Genomic DNA, 7,064 nt, shown 5'->3' with positions numbered 1-7,064 from the left:
AGGAAGACCCAAAATAACCTCCCCAAGGCAAGACAAGTACTTGAAGTTGCTAAGCATTCGTGAAAGAAGAAAATCGAGTCAGAAGCTGACAAAAGCAATGAAAGCAGGCATGAACATGATCATCTCATCCAGCAGAGTGTGAAGAAGTTCTCCATGGTAGGGTTACATCAAAGAAGCCACTGCCTATACCACAGAATAAGGTGAAAAGACAGAAAGTTGCAAGACAACACCACAATTAGATGATATATATATATATATATATATATATATATATATATATATATATATATATATATATATATATATATATATATATACATACATATACATACAAGGGATACAAAGAAATACAACTAAATCAAACACAGGTGGAGGCCATTCAGCCAGCCCATCATGCCTGTACGAACACCATACAAATTTATCAACACAAGATCCAAAGAAGAAAATGCAAATACAGTATATATATATATATATATATATATATATATATATATATATATATATATATTTTTTTTTTCATCCATTTATTTTAAGTTTTTATTTTAAGTTTTTGTATTTTTTTTCTTCTTCTTCCCCTCAGAGGAGGGGGCATGGGCTTGGTTAAAAACATACAACATCAATGACCCAACACCCCTTGACGAGACCCCCACCAACAGCACTCCGTACACATGCACACAATCACCCATCAATGCTCAAACTACCGAAATTTCCTGTCAACATCCCTCTACCTGTCTATCTCCATAACTTCCAGGTACCTATCTAATTCGAATTTAAACTTATCTACTGTTTCTGCTGCCACTACCTTCCCAGGGAGGTTATTCCATGCATTAACTCCTCTCTGAGTAAAAGTTCCCTGCCTTGTCCCCTTCTTAACTCTCCTCCAGGCCTGGAATCAATCGAGTAGCCCTGCACTGAACCCTCTGTATGGCATCCATGTCCTTCCTGAATTTAGTGACCAAAACTGCACACAATATTCTGGATGTGGCCTCACTAAATTCCTGTATAATGTTAACACCACCTCTTGATTTATCAATGACCCCCCTCCGAATACAACCGAAAACCTTATTTGCTTTACAGATTGCTGCCTGGCATTGTGCTGCCTGCTTACCTCCCGTGTCTATTACCACCCCCAGATTCTTCTCCTGTGTGACACGTTCCAAAATTACTCCTTGTGTCACGTAATCTCTATTTTCATTGTTGTTTCCCATCCACAACACCTTACATTTGCTCAAGTTAAATTGCATCTGCCAATCATTTGGCCAATCTATGCAAGCATAAATACTTTCCTGAATCTGATCACCACCCCTTCTAATATCCACCTTACCTCCAAGCTTTGTGTCATCTGCAAATTTTGAAAGCCTACTCTTCACCCCACTCTCTAATTATTTGATGCACATAATGAATAGCAATGGTTCGAGTTCTGATCCCTGAAGTTCCCTCCGACTTGCATCCTCCCAGCAAGACATCCTCCCACTCACAGCCATTCTTTGCTTCCGATCACAAAGCCAGTTTGCAATCCAATTAGCTACCTGATCAGCCACTCCACAAGCCCTGACTTTGGTTAACACCCTCCGATGTGGTACCTTATCAAATGCCTTCTTAAAGTCTAGATATACTTTGTCCACTGCCTTTCCCTCATCCACCCAATCAGACACTGCTTCAGAGAACTCTAAAAGATTTGTGAGACAGGAACTACCTTTGGTAAGCCCATGCTGACTATCTTTAATTAGTTTGCGTTAATCTAAATTGGATTCCTCATCTGGTCCTTAATTAATGTCTCCAGCACCTTCCCAACTGAAGTTAAACTAACAGGTCAATCGTTTCCCAACATATGTATTAGGGTGGTCCACAAATATTTTTTTTCCGAATTTCCCATGTCCATAAGGCTTTATTTTGTCCACTACCACTATGGATTTATTCTACAAAATTTCATGGCGATTGCTGTATATAATTAGGGGTCACTCAGAAAGTCAACTTTTGACCAAAGCATCAAAAAACATTCGAGAATATTGGATTTTTTTTTGTTTCAAACACTTAATTATTCCACAAGTTACATAAAAAGATGCAGCACACTGCACTCTGCACTACAACACTGTCATAACACGTCACATTTCTCTGTCCGTTATCCTGTCCTCGGCCTAGTTCATCAAAAGGGCCTTTAATGGCTCAGGAAGGGCCTTGCAATGGTTCAAAACAAGTCTGAGTTGGTATTGTTTCTGTTCCTCGTCTTTCCTGAGTGTCTCGTTGTACTGCTGGACGAGTCAGATACCGCGCTCGGCAGTGTCGTTTCCGACTTTCAGCCTCCTACATGCCTGCTGGAGCTCTGTGTAGCAGGGATGGCTCTCCCACTCGTTCGGCGCTACTTTCAGGAATTCGGAGGCTTTTTCGTGGCTTTTTTCACCCAGCAGGGAGAAGAAGGTCATCGTTCGTTCTGTAACCAATCCTGGGATTTGTTCAGGGCCCCACAATCATGTCTGATGGAGGAATTGGTCGATAGTACTCGACAGCTTTTGGTCTGGACAAATTGTTGACCATCTTAGACTTTGTCTCCTCAGTCACGCGATCGTCGAAGAAGGCGAACCCCACCAAGTGTTCTGACAGGTACCACAGGTGGTTCGAGAACGCTTTAACGGTCTTGTCCGATAATTTCCGATCCGGGTAACGTTTGAGCACATTCATGAACTGGATGCCGTTATAAGGAGCCCGGACCCCAATGGGTGCCTCGTTCCAATATTTTACATATGCCAGGCTCACAAACAAGGCAAAGTCCAGAATATTCTTGCTTTCCTTTTTTGTCAGTTTGAATTGATGGCGGAACAAGTAAATTTTTATAGCATATATTCCTTTAGCCATCCATCGAACGTGATGCATCGCTCCTGGAACCCAGAATCTGAAGGATCCAGCATCCGCATCACCACCTAGGGATAGGAGAGATATCTTCTGCAAATCCAGGTAATCGTCCCTCGGTTGTTGTTGAGTGATTGCTATCGGTAAATAATCCAACATCTCCACTCGCAGCTCAGCGAGTACTGGATCATCAAAAACCGTACACACGTCGTACTGGTTATGATCCAAGTCTGCCCATTTCTTCTGGAAGCGTTTGAACAGAAGATCGTCGGGGCCAGAAGTTCCACCGAATGTGCAGGCATAGGCGTGCGACAGAACTATTTCATGCATGTGATGTCTACATGCACCCCACACGATTTCTCTCTCCGTGTAGTTCTCTAGTCTGATGCAAGCGCCTCGATGTAGGCCGGTATTGCTGCTCGTAGTATCAAAGACAATGCCATGAACCTGATCTTTGACTCCCCATTTTTCAATGCAATCAATGCAAGCAGTTGCTTGCTGTTCACTTGTTCCACTGGTTGCTTTTGGGACACCCAATAGCTTCTCTTCTCCGTTACCAGTAACCAGCACCACGATACAGTCGACATTTTTCTTTGAGCCGTCAATATCTGGTAAGAGTTTACTATCCCAGTGGAGACGAAGACATCCTTTTGTCATCTTCCTCAGTGGCAGCTGCTTTCGTCATCTTCCTTTCGTCATCTTCCTCAGTGGCAGCTGCTTCTCTACGTCCCTCCATATGAGAACATCATACAGAGCTCCGGGATAGGGTGATGTCGCCGATATCATGACCCTGAGGGCTTTGGTGACAGCTCCGGCCACGAACACAGCCCCACGATCTGGCAAGTTCATGCGATCCAGCGGTGCTACAACATCCGGAGATCGGAAAATGTTCTTTGGTTTGGGATTGGATGAAGTAGCCGAATGAGCTTCTGCTTTACTGCAGCCAGGGGTCTCTGCTGACGTTTAGGGAGCTATATATTCATCCTCTGGACTTTCAGATTCAGATTCACCTGCAGTAGACGATAGCGGTTCGCTTTCAGTTACCTTCAGCTTGCGGCTTTCCCTTTCAGCATAACGTTGCTGAGCTAAGTCTTCATTTTTGTCTTTTTCCTCTCTAGAGTGGGTGACTAAATCAGCTCCAGCCATGCTACTAGAGAACACACTCTCTCACTGACGCTCCAGGAAGTCACGGTCGGCACTGATCACTATTTCCGACAATGCATTGGCTGTCTCTACGTCGAATAACTCCTCCAGGTCTGAGAGAAATAGATCATTGTTCATTTCACCAGTGTCTTTGTCCCTTTTGCGATTTTTCTTTTGTTTTAGATATCTCTCGTGGAGCTTTTTCAGCTTACAAACGCATGCATCCAGACGTTGCATGGGCAATCTCGCTCTATTCCACACCTCAATCACTTCAAAATACGTGATTCTATAGCTCTCAGCAAGAGTCCTTTTCTCGGTAACATGGTGGAATTGTAAGAGGCATAGAACATCCAGTCCACGTGGCAATCTTCCGGCAGAAAGCTGTGATATCGATGCTCCCAGTAGCCAGTTTCGGAAGAAGAACAGAGTCCTGGCTTCAACGCCATCACTCAACCTAAGCCAAAGAAATTTAAAGAAATGATGGACCAAAAATATCACATGATCAGCACAATATATTATTGAAGAGTGCGGCTGCTCTCGACACGCGAGTCTAAAACCAACCACCCTCACCGCTCCCGCTCGTGCTGCCAACCCCTTCCATCGCTGTAACAGAAGCACCACCACACTGCTGGTTTGGCAGGGAGGGGGGGGCAAGCAGGAGTACCAACAATCCATCTCAAAATTACACAAATTTCACTCATCAGCCAAAAATCCTCATCTTTGAGCGATTGTTAAACGTTATCGTAGGACCACAACAATTCTCACGCAAATAAGTATATCAAAGTGAACAAAAACAAGCCATGTGGAGGGAACATTCAGACAACTTTATATTTTTCATATTGATCATGGACCACCCTAATATATATGTATAAATATATATGTACATATGACCAAAAACAAAGAAAATATATGAGAGTGAGTGAGTGAGAGAGTGAGAGAGTGAGTGAGAGAGTGAGAGAGTGAGAGAGTGAGAGAGTGAGAGAGTGAGAGAGTGAGAGAGTGAGAGAGTGAGAGAGTGAGAGAGTGAGAGAGTGAGAGAGTGAGAGAGTGAGAGAGTGAGAGAGTGAGAGAGTGAGAGAGTGAGAGAGTGAGAGAGTGAGAGAGTGAGAGAGTGAGAGAGTGAGAGAGTGAGAGAGTGAGAGAGTGAGAGAGTGAGAGAGTGAGAGAGAGAGAGAGAGAGAGAGAGAGAGAGAGAGAGAGAGAGAGAGAGAGAGAGAGAGAGAGAGAGAGTGAGAGAGTGAGAGAGAGAGAGAGAGAGAGAGAGAGAGAGAGAGAGAGAGAGAGAGAGAGAGAGAGAGAGAGAGAGAGAGAGAGAGAGAGACCTTGTTTGAATAGCAATGGCAAAAACAAACAAACAAAAAAGATATGTACAAGTCTGGAGACGGTGATGGGTCACGAGCAATGTACACGGTTCGCCTTTTTTATTTTTTGACCTTCGAGGGGATGCCACGGGCAAACTGGCAGGAATCGGGAAAAACATAAATGATGAAAGTTGTAGTACTCGAAGAGCACTATTTGCATACCAACTTTCATTCGAAACAGTTGAAAACCTGAGGAGCTCTAAGCCCAATTTATTGATTTTTTTTTGGACATTTTCTAAGTTCATGACCTTGTGACCTTGACCTTGGGACGAAAATGAAAAAAAAAATCGAGCTCCGTACAGCTATGCAGGTGCCACTGGGCTAACCAATTACCAAAACCACTGCCAGATTCGACAAACCCCCTCGGAGAAGATGCAACTTGAAATCGGCTACCCCCTAAAAACACTTTTTTGGGCGTGACCCATAATGGGCGCAGCATGCCCATTCTCAGGTAAACACAACTAGATCATGATATAAACCTCCAACCCAAATTTTATCAGGATCAGATCAAAACCCACGGAGCTATGCTCAGGACAGACAGACAGACAGACAAACAGACAGACAAGCTGGTAGGCGAACATGGATAGTCGGCCGTTGCTCGGCAATGGAGGGATCCATAGCAACGGTTCTTTCTCACACATAACTAGGACATACCATGAACCTACCATACCAGTTTCATGTATAAGTGACTCATAGTCTCTGAGATATAACGAACTTCGTTTTTTTATTGTTTTCGACCAGGGTTCATTCAAAGTCTATCTTCTCCGACAGTTTTCATAGGATCCGGCTGGAAATTGTTGATAATATGGCTGAATGTATTGCCCACAGTCGCTCGTGGCCCGATTTTTGAAAAAATTAATTTTTTATGATTTTTCAAAAATTTCAAAGTCCCGTTGCTAGGCAACGGTGGTGTCCATAGCAACGGTTCTCATTTGCCCACAACAAGGTCATGGTATGAACCTACCAACCAAGTTTCATCGAAATTGCCATTGTATTAACGGAGCACTGGACCGAACAGAGGGACAGACAAACATATTGACGGAAATAATGATAAGGGTAGAAGAAAAAAGAAGAAAAAAAAATTCGACTAGATCGACTACCCAACAAACATATCGACGGAAATACTAAAAATAAGGGTAGAAAAAAAAATCACGCCTATCGGATGCACACCAGTAAAGACGAGGCTCTTACAAGCCAAGAAGGGAAAAAAAAATAGCGACATTTGAAGAGGAAAAGGACAGAAGCACACAAAGGCTAAGAGGTGGGAAAAAGGTGAAATCCCGTGAGGAAAAAGGAGCTCAGCACTGGTCCTTATCCTTGCAGGAGAAAGCTCATAAGAGGAAGAAGAGTAGAGGACAGGGAGGATTGCAGTGTAGAAAGCCCAGAATGCAGCTTGGTTTGTTGAGAGCCGCTGGACACAGCGGTCCAGCAGATATCTAGGACACCGGAAAGGAATCGCCGACTGGGTCTGGAAACCTCAGGGATGTGGCTGCATATACCATCATGCCACATCGCCACTACCCATCTTCCCTGTCCTCTTGCATATTTCGGCTTGTGTAGGCCTGTCTGGCTGTGTGAGGTGAGAGAGAAAAGAAAAGACCCTACTTTTCTCATCTCCATACTTTACTTTTCTTTTCAATTTCTTCATCTTGTCTTCTCCCCTGAGTAAATGATGGCCAAGTCTCTTGTGGAAGTATGATTGTGTAAGGAAGA

This window comes from Eptatretus burgeri, chromosome 11 (genome assembly GCF_056783735.1).
Source record: "Eptatretus burgeri isolate ZD-2024b chromosome 11, Ebu_testis_v1, whole genome shotgun sequence".
NCBI classification, from domain to species: domain Eukaryota; kingdom Metazoa; phylum Chordata; class Myxini; order Myxiniformes; family Myxinidae; genus Eptatretus; species Eptatretus burgeri.
Note: the sequence above shows the minus strand (reverse complement) of the source record.